This window comes from Scyliorhinus torazame, chromosome 9, assembly GCF_047496885.1.
Source record: "Scyliorhinus torazame isolate Kashiwa2021f chromosome 9, sScyTor2.1, whole genome shotgun sequence".
Lineage (NCBI taxonomy): Eukaryota > Metazoa > Chordata > Chondrichthyes > Carcharhiniformes > Scyliorhinidae > Scyliorhinus > Scyliorhinus torazame.
Genome location: NC_092715.1, coordinates 206,742,315 through 206,759,573, shown reverse-complemented (window position 1 = coordinate 206,759,573; position 17,259 = coordinate 206,742,315).

Below are 17,259 nucleotides of genomic sequence, written 5' to 3'. Positions count from 1 at the left end.
CAGTGTTGGAATTGGCATCATGACAAGATGTTAAACTGAAGCCCTTCCTGTTGGCATTAATCACCCAATGGTATTGTTTGAAAAACAGCAGTGTTTATTCCAGTGCCCTGCTCAACTAGCACTGCCAAAAGAACAGAGTAACTGCTGCTTTATCCTGCATAATGTTAGGGGCTGTTGTAAAATGCCTTTAAGAGATAGCAGTGTGACATCACTGGAAAGGAAGTGTGTCATGTGATCAAGTCATAGTTTCACTTTTGCCTTTGCACAGAGCAGACACAGCTCTGCTGAAGTCTTCGAGCTTCCTATCCATGTATATCTGTTCTCAATGTGCCTAATCTTAACAAATCAATCTAAAAAATGTTTGCCTAGTCTCTTATGATCAGAGAATTAGATAGGGTGGACAGTGAGAACCTTTTTCCTCAGATGGTGATTGTCATAATATACACCAGTATATCATGGCGCAGACCCACACACACTGATGGACACACAGTAGGACCAATCAACACACACAACACCACAGCCAATCACCAGTTAGAGCACACTCACTATAAAGACAGAGGGCATCAGAGTTCCCGCTCATTCGGGATGCAGCCTCTCAGAAGGACAGAGTTTACAGCTTACAGCACAGATCCTCACCATGTGCTGGGTGGTGCATAGACTGTGGTTAGGACAGGCATAGGTCTTTAGTTTAATCTAACATCGTGTTAACCCACAGTTAAAGTATGTTCAACAGTTTCTAAGTGTTGTACTATTTTAAGTGTTGGTGGCCTGTATGTGTTCCACTGATCCAGAGCACCCAACACATCATGATACCAGGAGTTGAGGGATATTAGAACTTCTCAGACCTACCTGCAAGTGATCTGTCTTCCACCAGCATACAGCCATCCTGCAAAATGGACAGCGTCCACCCGCCGCCGCCGCTCCGCATCACCGGTAACCTGGGGGCCAACTGGAAGATATTCAAACAACACTTCCAGCTCTACCTGGAAGCCACAGACCGGGAAGCTGCCTCAGACACCAGGAAGATCGGTCTCTTCCTATCCACGGCTGGGGAACATGCCATCCACACTTTCAATTCTCTCACCTTTGCTGATGGTGAAGATAAATCAAAATTCAAGACGGTCCTCCTTAAGTTTGACACTCACTGCAACATCGAGGTGAATGAAAGTTTTGAGCGCTATGTATTCCAACAGCGTTTACAGGGTAAGGATGAACCTTTCCAGTCCTTTCTCACCCACCTCCGCATCCTTGCGCAGTCCTGTAATTACGGGCCCACCTTCGACTCCATGATACGCGACCAGATCGTTTTCGGTGTTCAGTCGGACCCCCTACGCCAGCAGCTCCTCAAAGTAAAGCAACTCACCTTAGCGACCGCCATCGAGACATGCGTGCTACATGAACACGCCACTAGTCGGTATTCCCACATCCAAGCGTCTGAAACGGCATGGCAAGGTCCCCACGAGGCAGAACGGGTCCAAGCAATCGAGCAACTCCAGGACCTCAGCCTGGATGAGGGCGGCCATTTCTCCCGCTTTTCGCGGACTCCCGCGCTTGTGCACACCAAACGAGGGGACGGTGATGTTGACGAACGTACTGCGCAGGCACGCACCACATACGACCGCACCGCGCATGTGCAGTAGCGCAGCGAATGTACTGATGCTACAATGTGCGGCAACTGTGGTTCCGCCCACTTACAGCTTACAGGACAGATCTTCACCATGTGCTGAGTGCATAGACTGGTTAGGACAGGCATAGGTCTTTAGTTTAATCTAACATCGTGTTAACCCACAGTGAAAGTATGTTCAACAGTTTCTAACTTAATAAAATAGTGTTGTACTATTTTAAGTGTTGGTGGCCTGTATGTGTTCCACAGATCCAGAGCACCCAACACGTCAGTGATGGCTAGCACGAGGGGACATGGCTTTAAATTGAGGGGAGATAGATATAGGACAGATGTCAGACGTAGGTTCTGTCATGATATTCAAACACACACATCATGATAGAAACACCAACAGACAAATCAGAACACACAACACCACAACCAATCACAGACAAGGACAGGGACAGTATAAAAGGACAAACACGACACCTGGTGGCCAGTAGAGCTGGAGACCAGGACAAAGACAGGACCTGTTACACTACACACCCAGGGAAACACCACGTGCAGAGTATCAAGACCAAATTGTATATAGCAGTTGAAATAAAATAGAGTTGTACCAAATACAACTGTGTTGGCTCATCTGTGCATCAGAGCACCCAACACCACATGGTACAGGAGTGGATCGATACCTGCCGGCATACCTCAGTGTACAGAGACAACCAGCAGTACCCAGGCAAGATGCATTGGCTCCCGGTTCCGCAGCCGTTCCAGTGCCACGGCGATCTCCGCGAAAACTGGCGGCAATTCCGGCAAGCGTTTGAATTATTCCTGGTGGCAACTGAACTCAAAGACCTGGATGATGATGAAAAAATTGAATTTCTCCTCACCATCGCCGGTGCAAGGGCAAAAGAAATCTTCACAAAATTCAAGTTCTTCAGGAGGCAACAAAGGTACGATTACCAGACAGTCCTGGACAAATTCGCCAAGTACTGTGAGGAAAACGCACTCCAATCAGCAAGGAAAGGTAAGAAAAGCGGCAGTACTCACCTCGTGGCCGGGATCCCGGAGGCCGAATTCCCGGGCCTGAGAGAGATTTGGGTTGAGGTCGGCGGCCATCTTGCTAAAGGTATAACGCTAGCACAGTTGCGCGAGCAGTGCGCAGAACCGGAAGTTTCGTTTGCGCATGTGCGAGACGCTGCGCATGCGCGGTCAAGAAAACGGCCATCGGTAAAGGAACAGCGATCTGCGCATGCGCAGTCGCTTCCTACGTGCTACATACCGAGCGTCAGGATGTCAGAGGCCCCAGACCGCACCAATTTAAAGGGGAAACGTCCCAAATCCAATTTAAAAGGGAAACGTCCCAAATCAAAAAAACAAAAATCTGTTAAAGCTGTAAAACAACCTTCCCTCACCTGGAATGACAGCACATTGCCGCAAATTGACCCAGGAGATGAATTTGACCTCTGAAGAACCCTGCAACAAGCAGTTACCTACGCACAAGCCGATGATTCCTACCTCGAATACTTCGATACCGATCTTTACATTTTTTCTGGACCTCGCGAGCCCAATTACAACTCCGTGGTCCTATACGACTACGACTCGGACGAACCTTTCGTGTTGCACATTGGCGGCCCTCACATTGAATCCGACGCAGATGCGGATTCATTTTTCGGATTTGAGGATCTTCAACCCAGCAGATATGACGTCCCAACTCATCAGTGCAGGATGATGCTGCAGCCTGAAATTAGGAGACAGGGAGCGGTGCAAGCCCACAGAGAGCGGCCTGCTGCCACACAGAGAGTGGTCCACGTCCCGCTCAGCGTTCCCGACTCTATGAAAGAAGACATGCAAGACTCCAGAGCGCGGTCCTTGCATGAACAAGAAGTGACTCCAGTGTCACAAGCCTCCACAGAGAGCTCGTGGACAGACTCCACAATTGCAGAAACGCAAGACTCCAGAGCGCAGTCCTTGCATGAACAAGAAGTGACTCCAGTGTCACAAGCCTCCACAGAGAGCTCGTGGACAGCCTCCACGATAGAAGCAACGCAAGACTCCAGAACGCAGTCCTTGCAGGAACAAGACCATGAGGGTCTAGCAACCTCTCCTGACCAACCAGCGGCAGACGATGCAAGTCTGCCATGCTCACGTGAACAGCAAGAAGGCTATAACAGCCTACCATGCTCCACTGCACAGCAGCATGACCGTGACGGTCTCTCATGCTACAATGAAGGGCACAGCGCTGATGACTGTTCAAGCCCAAATGAAGACAAGCCAAAGCAATCGCCTCTTCCAAACCCGAAGAAAAAAGGTTTATGCGCTGACCTTCAGGATCATTATAGCCGAACAGAGATTAATAATGCTGCACGGAGGGACTTCCGGGTGCGGCTATGCAGAGCTAGGTCGCATATTCGGCAGCTCCTGCTTGGAACGGACTTTTGGGCTCTTTTACAGGGCCCCCACGGCATTTGTTTGACATTTCCCGGTGTGGGAAGAAGGCTGCAATATTCCCCCGACAGTGTCCCCCAGGAAGGGTATGTCTCTTGGTTGCCAGACACACGCAGAAACAGTAAAAGATTTGGCTGCAACTGCAGGATAAACAGGGCCTCTTCCAGCATGCAGGCGGGGGAAGGGCAAGCTTAAAGCTGCAAGCTGACCTGAGGGCCTGTATCAAAAGTGAATTCTAGCAGCAGAGGGAACAACTGTGAAAAGACCTCATCAAGGCCACTGAAGGGACTTCCGGTTGCGGTGATGCCTAGCTAGCCGCACGCTTCGGCGGCTCCAGCTCCGACGGACCTTCGGGCTCTTTTAAGAGCTCCAACGGGGAATTTTTCGACGACGCAACCCGGTGTGGGGCGTGTGAGAAGGGAGTCCCCCCCCAAACGAAGGAGGAAAAAACCGGCGGCGGCGGCTGCAGCGCGAGGAATCGTCGACCAAAGGGTCAGAAAGGGAGAAGTACAAGATGGCGGCGGAGAAAGCGCAGGCGACATGGGGGCCTGAGCATGAAATTGTGAGACGGTGCGTGGAGCTGCTGAAGAGGGAGGTGCTGACCCCGTTGCTACAGGCAATTGAGGGGCTCAAGGAGACATTAAAGACCCAGGAGACAGAGCTCCGCGTGGTGGAGCAGAAGGTGACAGATATTGAGGACGAGATCCTGGGCCTGGCGGTTAAGACACAGACGCACGAGGCACTTCATAAAAAGTGTATTGAAAGGATCGAAGCCCTAGAAAATGGAGCGCGAAGGAAGAACCTTCGGATACTGGGTCTCCCTGAGGGTGTGGAAGGAGTGGACTGTGGAGCGTACGCAAGTACGATGCTGAGCTCACTGATGGGTGCTGAGGCCCCTACGGGCCCCTTGGAGGTGGAGTGGGCAAATCGGATTCCGGCGAGAAGACCAAAAGCGGGAGAACCACCCAGGGCGATAATCGTGCGATTTTACCGCCTTAAGGATAGAGAAGAGGTCCTGAGATGGGCTAAAAAGGTGCGGAGTAGCAGATGGGAGAATGCACTGGTACGGGTATACCAGGATTGGAGTGCGGAGGTGGCGAGAAGGAGGGCGAGCTTCAACCGAGCCAAAGAGGTGTTGCATAAAAGGAAGGTGAAGTTCGGGATGCTGCAGCCGGCAAGACTATGGGTCACGTATCAGGAGAGACACCATTATTTCGAGACGGCGGAGGAAGCATGGACCTTCATCAAAGAAGAGAAATTGGATCGGAACTGAGGGACTGATGCTGCAGGAAATGTTATTGTTAATGTTACGGTGGAAGTTAATTGAGAAGTAAACAGGGAAGGGGGGAGGCATTGGGGAAATGTGGGCGCCGGTGAGGGGGGAAAGACGGGACATAGTTGGAGAATGGGGAAGGGGAGGGGGAGGGGAAAGGGAGCTGCGCCATAAGGGGCGGGTCAGGTAAAGGGATGTTCCCGCACCAGAAAGAATAAGGCGGGAAGACAGGCGCAAGGCGGATGGGAGTTCCCCACATGGGGGGGGTCGAGGAGTGAGCAGGAGTAGCCGGGGTCAGTTGAAGTCAGCTGACTTACGGAAGTAATATGGGGGGAGCAATCATGCTAGAAAGAGATCTAGCGGGGAGGGGGAGGGGGGGGGGACAACGGGGTTGCTGCTGCGGAAATCCAAAAGGAAATGGCTAAAGAGTGGGTGGGCGGGGATGGTGTGCGACGCTGGGGGAGCGAGCGCGGAGGCGGGATATGGGACTTGCCCAGAGAAGGTAATGGCTAGTCGACACGGGAGGGGGGCAGGTAGCCCCCTAGTGAGGCTGATCACGTGGAACGTGAGAGGCCTGAACGGACCGATAAAAAGGGCCAGAGTGCTCGCGCATTTGAAAGGACTAAGGGCAGACGTGGTTATGCTCCAAGAGACGCACCTAAAGGTGGCGGACCAAGTTAGGCTAAGGAAAGGATGGGTGGGACAGGTGTTCCACTCAGGACTGGACGCGAAGAATAGAGGGGTGGCCATTTTGGTGGGGAAACAGGTCGCATTTGAAGCAAAGAACATCGTAGCAGATAGCGGAGGTAGATATGTAATGGTGAGTGGCAGGCTGGAGGGAATGGAGGTTGTGTTGGTTAACGTGTATGCCCCAAACTGGGATGATGCGGGATTTATGAGACGGATGCTGGGGCGTATACCGGACCTGGAGGTAGGAAACTTGATTTTAGGAGGGGACTTTAATACGGTGCTGGACCCGGGGCTAGATAGATCCAGCTCAAGGACCGGAAGAAGGCCGGCAGCGGCCAAGGTACTTAAGGGGTTTATGGACCAAATGGGGGGAGTGGATCCATGGCGATTTCTTAGACCTAGGGCTAGGGAGTTTTCCTTCTTCTCCCATGTCCATAAAGTGTACTCCCGAATAGATTTTTTTTGTTTTGGGAAGGTCGTTGATCTCTAGGGTGGAAGAAGCTGAGTACTCAGCCATAGCGGTTTCGGATCATGCCCCACATTGGGTGGACCTGGAATTAGGAGAGGAAAGGGAGCAGAGAACACTCTGGCGATTAGATGTGGGACTGATGGCGGATGAGGGAGTGTGTGCAAGAGTGCGGGGGTGTATTGAGAGATATCTGGAGGTCAATGACGACGGCGAGGTCCCTGTGGGAGTGGTATGGGAAGCACTAAAAGCGGTGGTCAGAGGAGAGCTGATCTCCATTGGGGCCCACAAAAGGAAAACAGAGGCCAAGGAAAGGGAAAGATTACTGGGGGAGATTTTAAGGGTGGATAGGGAATTTGCAGAGACCCCGGAGGAGGAATTGTACAGGGAGAGGAGACGACTCCAGACGGAATTTGACCTTCTGACCACCAGAAAGGCGGAGGTGCTGTGGAGGAAGGCACAGGGGAGGAGGTATGAATATGGGGAAAAGGCGAGTCGCCTGTTGGCTCATCAATTGCGAAAGAGGGCAGCAGCGAGGGAGATAGGAGGAATTAGAGACGAAAGGGGAGACACGGTGCGAAGGGCAGGAAAGATAAATGAGGTGTTCAAGACCTTCTATGAGGAACTGTATAGGTCTCAACCCCCAGAGGGAGAGGAGGGGATGCGGCAGTTCCTGGACCAATTGAGGTTCCCGAAAGTGGAGGAGCGGGGGGTGGTAGGCCTGGGGGCACCGATTGGGGTGGACGAGGTTATTAAGGGACTGGGAAGCATGCAAGCAGGGAAGGCCCCAGGACCAGACGGGTTCCCGGTGGAGTATTACAGAAAATATGTGGACTTGTTGGCCCCATTGATGGTGAGGACATTCAATGAGGCCAGGAAAGGGGGGACTCTACCCCCGACGATGTCGGAGGCGACGATATCGTTAATTTTGAAGAGGGATAAAGATCCGTTGCAGTGCGGGTCCTATAGACCCATTTCATTGTTGAACGTGGACGCCAAATTGTTGGCAAAGGTACTGGCATCGAGGATAGAGGACTGTGTCCCGGGGGTGGTGCACGAAGACCAGACAGGGTTCGTAAAAGGGAGACAACTGAATGTTAACGTGCGACGACTATTAGGGGTGATAATGATGCCCCCAGTGGAGGGGGAGGCAGAGATAGTGGCGGCAATGGACGCAGAGAAGGCATTTGATAGGGTGGAGTGGGAGTATTTATGGGAAGTGTTAAGGAGGTTTGGGTTTGGGAACGGGTTTATTAGCTGGGTTAGACTTCTTTATGGGGCTCCAACGGCAAGCGTAGTTACAGGTCGACATAGATCGGAGTATTTCCGACTATATAGGGGAACAAGACAGGGATGCCCGCTGTCTCCATTGTTGTTCGCGTTGGCAATTGAACCTCTGGCCATGGCGTTGAGAGACTCCAGGAAATGGAGAGGGGTGATTAGAGGGGGAGAAGAACACCGAGTCTTGTTATATGCGGATGACCTATTGTTATACGTGTCGGACCCAGCGGGGGGAATGATAGAGGTTATGCGAATTTTGAGGGGGTTCGGGGATTTCTCGGGGTATGGGCTAAACATGGGGAAGAGTGAATTATTTGTGATACATCCAGGGGACCAGAGTAGAGAGATAGAAGGCTTGCCTCTAAGGAAAGTGGAAAGAAACTTCCGATACCTGGGGATTCAGATCGCTAGGAGCTGGGGAACCTTGCACAGACTTAATCTGACACGGTTGGTAGAACAAATGGAGGAGGACTTCAAGAGGTGGGACATGCAGCCTCTATCGCTGGCGGGCAGGGTGCAAGCAATTAAGATGATGGTCCTCCCGAGGTTCTTATTTGTATTTCAATGTCTCCCTATACTAATCACTAAGACCTTTTTTAATAAAATAGACAGGAGCATCACGAGCTTCGTGTGGGCAGGGAAAGTTCCGAGAGTAAGGAGGGGGTTCCTTCAGCGTAGTAGGGACAGAGGAGGATTGGCACTACCGAACTTGGGCGATTACTATTGGGCCGCCAATGTGGCAATGATACGTAAATGGATGATGGAGGGTGAGGGAGCGGCGTGGGAAAGACTGGAGAGAAAGTCCTGTAAAGGGACGAGTTTAGAGGCGCTGGTGACGGCGCCGCTACCGATCTCACCTAAAAAGTTTACCACGAACCCGGTGGTGGCGGCAACATTGAATATCTGGGGTCAGTGGAGGCGACAGAGAGGGGTGCGGGGAGCCCTGGTGGGGTCCCCAATCAGGAACAACCATAGGTTCGCCCCAGGAAGAATGGATGGAGGATTTCAGAGCTGGTTCCAGTTGGGAATTAGGAGGGTGGGAGATTTATTTATAGATGGGACTTTTGCGAGCTTGGGAGCATTGGAGGAAAAGTATAAGTTGCCCCGGGGAAATTTCTTGAGATATATGCAGGTGAGGGCATTTACTAGACAACAGGTGAGGGAATTTCCGTTGCTCCCGACACAGGGGATACAGGACAGGGTGCTTTCAGGGGTGTGGGTCGGAGAGGGCAAGGTGTCAGAGATTTACCGAGAGATGAGGGAAGAGGGGGAGGAGTCGGTGGGCGAACTAAAAGGAAAGTGGGAAGAAGAACTAGGGGAGGAGATAGAGGAGGGTATGTGGGCTGATGCCCTAAGCAGGGTAAATTCCTCTTCCTCATGCGCCAGGCTTAGCCTGATTCAATTTAAGGTGCTACATAGAGCACACATAATGGGAGCAAGATTGAGCAGGTTCTTTGGAGTGGAGGACAAATGTGGGAGGTGTGGCGGGAGCCCGGCAAACCACGCACATATGTTTTGGGCATGCCCGGCACTGGAAGGGTATTGGAAGGGAGTGACGGGATTGATTTCGCGGGTGGTGAAGGCCTGGGTCAAACCAGGCTGGGGGTTAGCTCTATTTGGAGTTGCGGAAGAGCCGGGAGTGCAGGAGGCGAAAGAGGCCGACGTTGTGGCCTTTGCGTCCCTAGTAGCCCGGCGCAGGATCCTACTCATGTGGAAGGAGGCGAAACCCCCCGGACTGGAGGCCTGGGTAAATGATATGGCGGGGTTCATTAAACTGGAGCAGATAAAGTTTGCCCTGAGAGGATCGGCTCAAGGGTTCACCAGGCGGTGGCAGCCATTTCTCGACTACCTAGGGGAATGTTAGAGGGAAGACAGATGGCCAGCAGCAGCAACCCAGGGGGAGGGGGGGGGGGGGGTGGTGGAGGGGGGGGGGGGGGGGTGGAGGGGGGGGGGGTTTAGTTTAGGTCAAAGATAAAGGGGTTTTGTTACTTGTGTATTGTTTAAAATTTCTGTATTGTTATTGTTGCGTTTGCTTTGTAAGAGGGGAAAAATTGTTGTGTGGGAAAAAAATTTCAATAAAACATTATTTTTTTTTTTTTTTTTTTTTTTATTAATGCTGCACGGTCACAGAAGGATGCTGAGGATTTGCTAAAGAAATTACTTGTATGTTTAACTTGCAAGGAGCAGACTGAGAATTGCCAGTGTTTTAGTACAGATCGAAAAAATGGACAAGACAGTGATCCTCAGGTAATGGAAATAACACAACCTGAATCATATCTACAGCAGGGACAAATGTCTCCCTTCAACACAACACCACAAAGTCCCAACTTCGGAGACCAGCAGTTAGTCAGTAATGACTCTTCAAACCTTGAGGGGAACATTAATTGCATTGAACCTATACACACTCCACTGATAAATAAGCAGAACATTGGAGCAAGAATCCTGAGGACACCAACATCGAGTAGCCAGATAAAGAACTTAAAACCGGCAGCAGTTTCAAGTGAACCAATTGTGCCTTCCAGTGATGGTGAAGATGCAGATAAGGTCGACCCGATTATCCATTGTACCACAATAACCCCAGAGATTAAGCAGTTATGTCTGGGGAGTACAATGTGGGCAATTGAGAACACTAAAAGAGAGACTGTGACTATGCCAGTCCCAGCAAAATCAGACCCAGAGACTATGAAGGCATGTACATTAAACAAAGATACATATGAAGTCACTGAAAAGAAGACTGAAACGGAATGTTCTTTGGAACATAGTACAATGTCGAAAGAAACATTGGATCCAACATTCGAGGTCATACATATGGGAGAACTTGAGGGTAATAAACAAGGTTCTGCAATGTCTGGGAGAAGATTTAAAATTCCAAAGAAGAAAAGCCCAAATGAAGGACAACGGCAAGACAATGACAGTCCACCGCCATGGTTTGCACCACCAGATGAAAACTCTGACAATTTACCCAACCCTAGTGAACAGCAAGCTGCCAGTGAGGATCCATCCACGGGGTGTGAGACGAGTGACGGCGGCGTCCCACTTCCCATGCAGGGGGTGCAAAGTGACGGACCTCGCCTAGTGCGTACGGAGGCACTCGACGATCACGGTGGGATCACTGACAACTGCGGTGACACCGCACCACTTCCACCCTCAATGGCTCGAACCTCTCCACTAATCAATGCACTCCTGCATGTCCCGACTCCACAAGTGCAGCTTCACAAAATCCCAGCTGCCTCCAGTGAGCCTGCTGGGACTCCGGACAGGGAGCATCGGCGGAAGACGGACCGGACTCCAGATGGGGAGCGGCCAGGTGCCGACTCTGATTCACGTACGCCAGACTTTGCTCCAGACGGGCAGTGTCGCAGCCTCGGTGGTGGCATGCTCAGGGTGACAGCGGATACCACAGCGACAGGGAATGGATCACGTGACAATCACACTGGGTCAGCAATAACAACCAGCACCGACAGTCCAAGACGGATACACCAATTTACACAACAGCTATGTCCACACATTTGTTCCACACCGACAGTGCGGCCAATGACAGCTCATGCTGGACAGACCCAGTATTCAAGCCTGCAGCAGCCAGCAGTCTATGCAGCATATTCTCAAACAGGCCAGCACTACGGATTGCCCACTAATGAAATCAAGACTGAAGGAGGACAACCGCCAGTGCAATCTGCACTACAGACTGGATGCCTTAGTTACTGCCCAGGATTTGCTGCACCACAGCCTAGCCACATAACGTTTTCCTATCTGATGCAAGGTTCTAGTTTCACACCATCAGCAGACATTGATGCGAGCAGCAATTCTCTCTCCAAGGCGACATGCTTCAACGCTTCTCAGCAGAATCACCTTCCAGCACAGCATGTGGCCAGAACCAGCATGCACAGTCTCAGCCGACTTCAACATCTGGCACATTCATCGCCTTGCATGATATTAGTGATGGTACCTCTTCAATGTCAACGACCCATCAGCTACAAGATGCCATCCAACAGCACCACCACAAACATAAAAAGAAAAAAGACTCCACCTCGTTCCTGGTATGCATGGCGGGTGGATTGGTGTGTAGGCGCAATCGGCGAGCCTTGCGCCGCCTTCCACGCTCGCAACTGAACCATGCACACACGCCGGATCCTCCACTGGTTCCCAAGGATGACTTAGTTGAGCTGCCACGGATCATGCCCCTTCCATCGCCACCCGTGGCCAGGCTTGCACATCAGCCGGTGGTTCTTGACCCACCCTTGAGGCGGTCAACCCGAATTCGTCGCACACCTATTAGACTGGACTTATAACACTGTTCATACGTTTAAACGTTAAACACTACTGTATGGTAACCTGTTGTTGTTTTATCGTTCCAGATATCGTTTGACCGAACCACTATTCAAAGTTTTTTTGCATTCATGTTTTGTTATGGTATAACCTCGTTAGCATGACGCACCCGACATCGCCCCATGTGTATAGTTACGTTGTATGCACATGCTATAAATAACACACACACACTCTTAGATGCACACACGACACGATTATATTTATAACCAAGTAGGCACATATCTTTGTAAAAAGGGGGGATGTCATGATATTCAAACACACACATCATGATAGACACACCAACAGACAAATCTGAACACGCAACATCACAACCAATCACAGACAAGGACAGGGACAGTATAAAAGGACAAACACGACACCTGGTGGCCAGTAGAGCTGGAGACCAGGACAAATACAGGGCCTGTTACACTACACACCCAGGGAAACACCACGTGCAGAGTATCCAGACCGAATTGTATAAAGCAGTTGAAATAAAATAGAGTTGTACCAAATACAACTGTGTTGGCTCATCTGTGCATCAGAGCACCCAACACCACAGGTTCTTTACTCAGAGAGTAGTAGGGGCGTGGAATGTCCTGCCTGCAACAGTAATGGACTCGCCAACATTAAGGGCATTTAAATAGTCATTGGATAAACATATGGATGATAATGGAATAGTGTAGATGGGCTTTAGATTGGTTTCGCAGGTCGGCGCAACATCGAGGGACGAAGGGCCTGTACTGCGCTGTAATGTAATGTTCTATCGGTGTCTTTATATCATTATAACAACATGGCCATTAACTGCCATCCTGCATGACAGTGACAGCACTTCAATAGTAATCCATTGTGAGGTAGCCTGAGGGATGACATTCTGTGCTGAGACTAGATTCAGAGGACATTGTAGCATTTGAGTGAGTATTGAGTAGGGTGCAGAAAAATCTTTATCAGGGAGGGGCAGTGGCGCTGTCACAGGACTAGTCATCCAGAGACCTAGGGTAATGCTCTGGGGACCCGGGTTCAAATCCCACCGTGGCAGATGGTGAAAATTGAATTCAATAAAATGCCTAATGATGACCATTGTCGATTGTCGTAAAAACTCATCTAGTTCACTAATGTCCTTCAGAGAATTAAATCTGCCGTCCTTGCCTGGTCCAGATCCACAGCAATGTAGTTGACTCTTAAATAGCCTCCAGGGTGGGCAATAAATGCAAGCCCAGCCAATGAGAGACACATCCCATGAACAAATTTTGAAAAAATCATCTCTCCCTCATTCGAGCCCGAGGTCCTTTTTTTAATTATAAATTTAGAGTACCCAATTCATTTTTTTCCAATTAAGGGGCAATTAACATAGCCAATCCACCTACCCTGCACATCTTTGGGCTGTGGGGTCGAAACCCACACAAACACGGGGAGAATGTGCAAACTCCACACGGACAGTGACCCACAGCCGGGATCGAACCTGGGACCTTGACGATGTGAGGCAGCAGTGCTAACCACTGCGCCACCGTGCGGCCTAAGCGCCCGAGGTACTTTGAACCATTCTACTGCTTTTTGGATCCATGGAGAAGAATAGAATGGCAACAAACCTAAAGATATTCCTAGAGTAGAGAGATCAAGTTAGGTGTTGTCAACATATATATGGGATTTGTACCCTTGTTTATAAGTGATGTTGCCAAGGGACAGCAGGCAGGTGAGGCAGCGCAGGTGTCCAGCTTGCATCCTCGGAGACTCGAAAAGTAAAAATTTTGGGGCAATTCGAGAAGTCTTTGCTGAAACTGCTCAAACTTTGATCTGATAAGTAAGAGTGGGATAAAGAAAGGCAGTCCTTGAGCAGGCTAATCACAGCGAGGCCCTGGAAAAGGGCCTGGTGAGGTTAACTATGCCAATGACTGAAAATAGGATGAGGAAGATAGAAATAACAATCGACCATTTAGCTCTTCAAGTCTGTTCCATTGCTCCATTAGATCATGGCTGACACTCAACTTTTCTCTGTATCCATCTACCCCCTTACCTAATAAAGATCTTAAATAAACAGTTCCAGTTTCTATGAAGGAAAATACATGATTATCACATGATGTGGAGATGCCAGCGTTGGACTGGGGTGGGTACAGTAAGAAGTTTTACAACACCAGGTTAAAGTCCAACAGGTTTGTTTCGAATCACTAGCTTTCGGAACGCAGCTCCTTCCTCAGGTGAATGAAGAGGTGGGTTCCACAAACACATATATAGACAAAGTCAATGGTGCAAGACGATAGAACATAGAACATAGAAAATACAGCACAGAACAGGCCCTTCGGCCCACGATGTTGTGCCGAACCTTTGTCCTAGATTAATCATAGATTATCATTGAATTTACAGTGCAGAAGGAGGCCATTCGGCCCTTTGAGTCTGCACCGGCTCTTGGAAAGAGCACCATACCCAAACTCAACACCTCCACCCAACACCAAGGGCAATTTGGACATTAAGGGCAATTTATCATTGGCCAATTCACCTAACCCGCACATCTTTGGACTGTGGTACTTTGAATGCGAGTCTTTGCAGGTAATTGAGTCTTTACAGGTCCAAACGGAGCAACTGTAGAGCGGGATAATCACAGGTTAAAGGGTGGGAATTGTCTCACGCCAAGGACAGTTGGTAGGATTTCACAAGCCCAGGCCAGATGGTGGGGGGTGAATGTAATTAGACATGAATGCAAGGTCCCGGTTGAGGCTGTACTCATGCGTGCGGAACTTGGCTATCAGTTTCTGCTCGGCGTCCTGAAGGCCGCCTTGGAGGACGCTTATTACAATCACAGAGGATGTCATTCAGTCATTTGTGACTTTGATTAAAATAATATCTGCCGTGTAACAGGGGCAGAAACACGATTGGAGAGACTATGAACATACAAATAAGGAGCAAGAGAGCTGCTCCACCACTTAATAAGGTCGTGGCTGATCTGATTGTAGCCTCGACTTTCCTGTTTACCTGCTGTAATCTCTGACTCACTTGTCAATCAAGAATCCGTCTCACTCCGCCTTCAAAATATTCAATGGCCTTCAAAATATTCAATGGCCCTGCCTTCGCTGCTCTCATGGCAAGAGAATGCCAAAGACTTATGACCCTCAGAGAAAATAAATTCTCCTCAGCTCTGACTTTAATGGGCCATCCCTTATTTTTAAACAGTATTTTCTAGTTCTAGTCTCTCCCTTAAGGGGGAACATCCTCTCAGCATCCAAGCGGTCAACTCTCCTCAGGATCTTATGTTTCAATAAGATATATCTCTCATTCTTCTAAAATCCAACGGATACAGGCCCAACCAATCCAACCTTTCCTCGTATAATAATTCCCTCATTCCAGGGATCAGATTAGTGAACTCCTTCTCTGAATTGCTTCTAAAGCGATTATATCTTTCTTAAAAAACACCGAACTCCAGATGTGGTCACACCAAAGCTTTATACTATATCGAAACATCTGTATTTTTATGAACATATGAATTGGGAGCAGGATTAGGCCATTCGGCCCCTCGAGCCTGCTCCAGCATTCAATAAGATCGTGGCTAATCTGATAGTTACTTCAACCCCACATTCCTGCCTATCACCAATAACCTTCACCCCCTTCTTAAACAAGAATCTATCTGGCTCTGCCTTAAAAATATTCAAAGACACTGCTTCCACTGCTTTTTGAGGAAGAGGCTTCCAGAGACCCATGACCTTCTGAGAGAGAAAAATTCTCCTCATCTTCGTCTTAAATGAGTGACCCCTTATTTTGAAACGGTGACCTCCGGTGCTAGGTTCTCTGACGAGACATTCTCTCCACATCCACCCTGTCAACACCTCTCAGGATCTTAAAGGTTTCGATCAAGTCACCTCTTTCCCTTCAAACCTCTAGTGCCGCAAAATTTCAAACTTTTTTCCCAGGACCCACTTTTGCCAACTGGCTGACCTTCGGGACCCACGCCGGCCGACCTTCGGGACCCACGCTGGCCGACTTTCGGGACCCACGCCGGCTGACTTTCGGGACCCACGCTGGCCGACCTTCGGGACCCGCGCCGGCCGACCTTGGGACCCGCGCCGGCCGACCTTCGGGACCCACGCTGGCCGACTTTCGGGACCCACGCCGGCTGACTTTCGGGACCCACGCTGGCCGACCTTTGGGACCCGCGCCGGCCGACCTTCGGGACCCACGCCGGCCGACCTTCGGGACCCACGCCGGCCGACCTTCGGGACCCACGCCGGCTGACCTTCGGGACCCACGCCGGCTGACCTTCGGGACCCACGCCGGCCGACCTTCGGGACCCACGCCGGCCGACCTTCGGGACCCGCGCCGGCCGACCTTCGGGACCCACGCTGGCTGACCTTCGGGACCCACGCTGGCTGACCTTCGGGACCCACGCCGGCCGACCTTCGGGACCCACGCCGGCCGACCTTCGGGACCCACGCCGGCCGACCTTCGGGACCCACGCCGGCCGACCTTCGGGACCCGCACCGGCCGACCTTCGGGACCCGCGCCTGCCGACCTTCGGGACCCGCGCCGGCCGACCTTCGGGACCCACGCTGGCCGACCTTCGGGACCCACGCTGGCCGACCTTCGGTACCCGCGCCGGCCGACCTTCGGGACCCGCGCCGGCCGACCTTCGGGACCCGCGCCGGCCGACCTTCGGGACCCGCGCCGGCCGACCTTCGGGACCCACACAACGTTCGCTTACCCAGTGTATCCTGAGTCAAGGCCGTGTTTGGGACACTAAACCTTTCCTGCTTCTGGCAAGAAAGGGAAAGAAACGGACATCACAGGAAGCTGTGATTTGATTGGCTGATAGGAAAGCTGTGTTCAATTTGAAAACCCACTTTATAAATTGCTTTTAGACAGGTAATAAGGAGATTTAAAACAAAAACAGTTCATAAAATTAAAAATTAGAATTTGAAAACCAAATTAAAAGCTAATTAAATAAAATAGCGATGGAGAGTCAGGTGATGTGTTGTTTCTGCATGACGTGGGAGATGGTGGATCCTATTGTGGTTCCCAGTGAGCACATCTGTAGTAGGTGTTAGTTGCTTGAGGAACTCCGGCTCAGAGTTGATGAGCTGGAGTCTGAGCTTCGGACACTGCGACTCATCCGGGAGGGGGAGAGGAACCTGGACACTGTGTTCCAGGAGGCAGTCACACCCTTTCGAATAACTAACTTAAATTCTGTCAGGGACAGGAGTGTGTGATTGTGGGTAA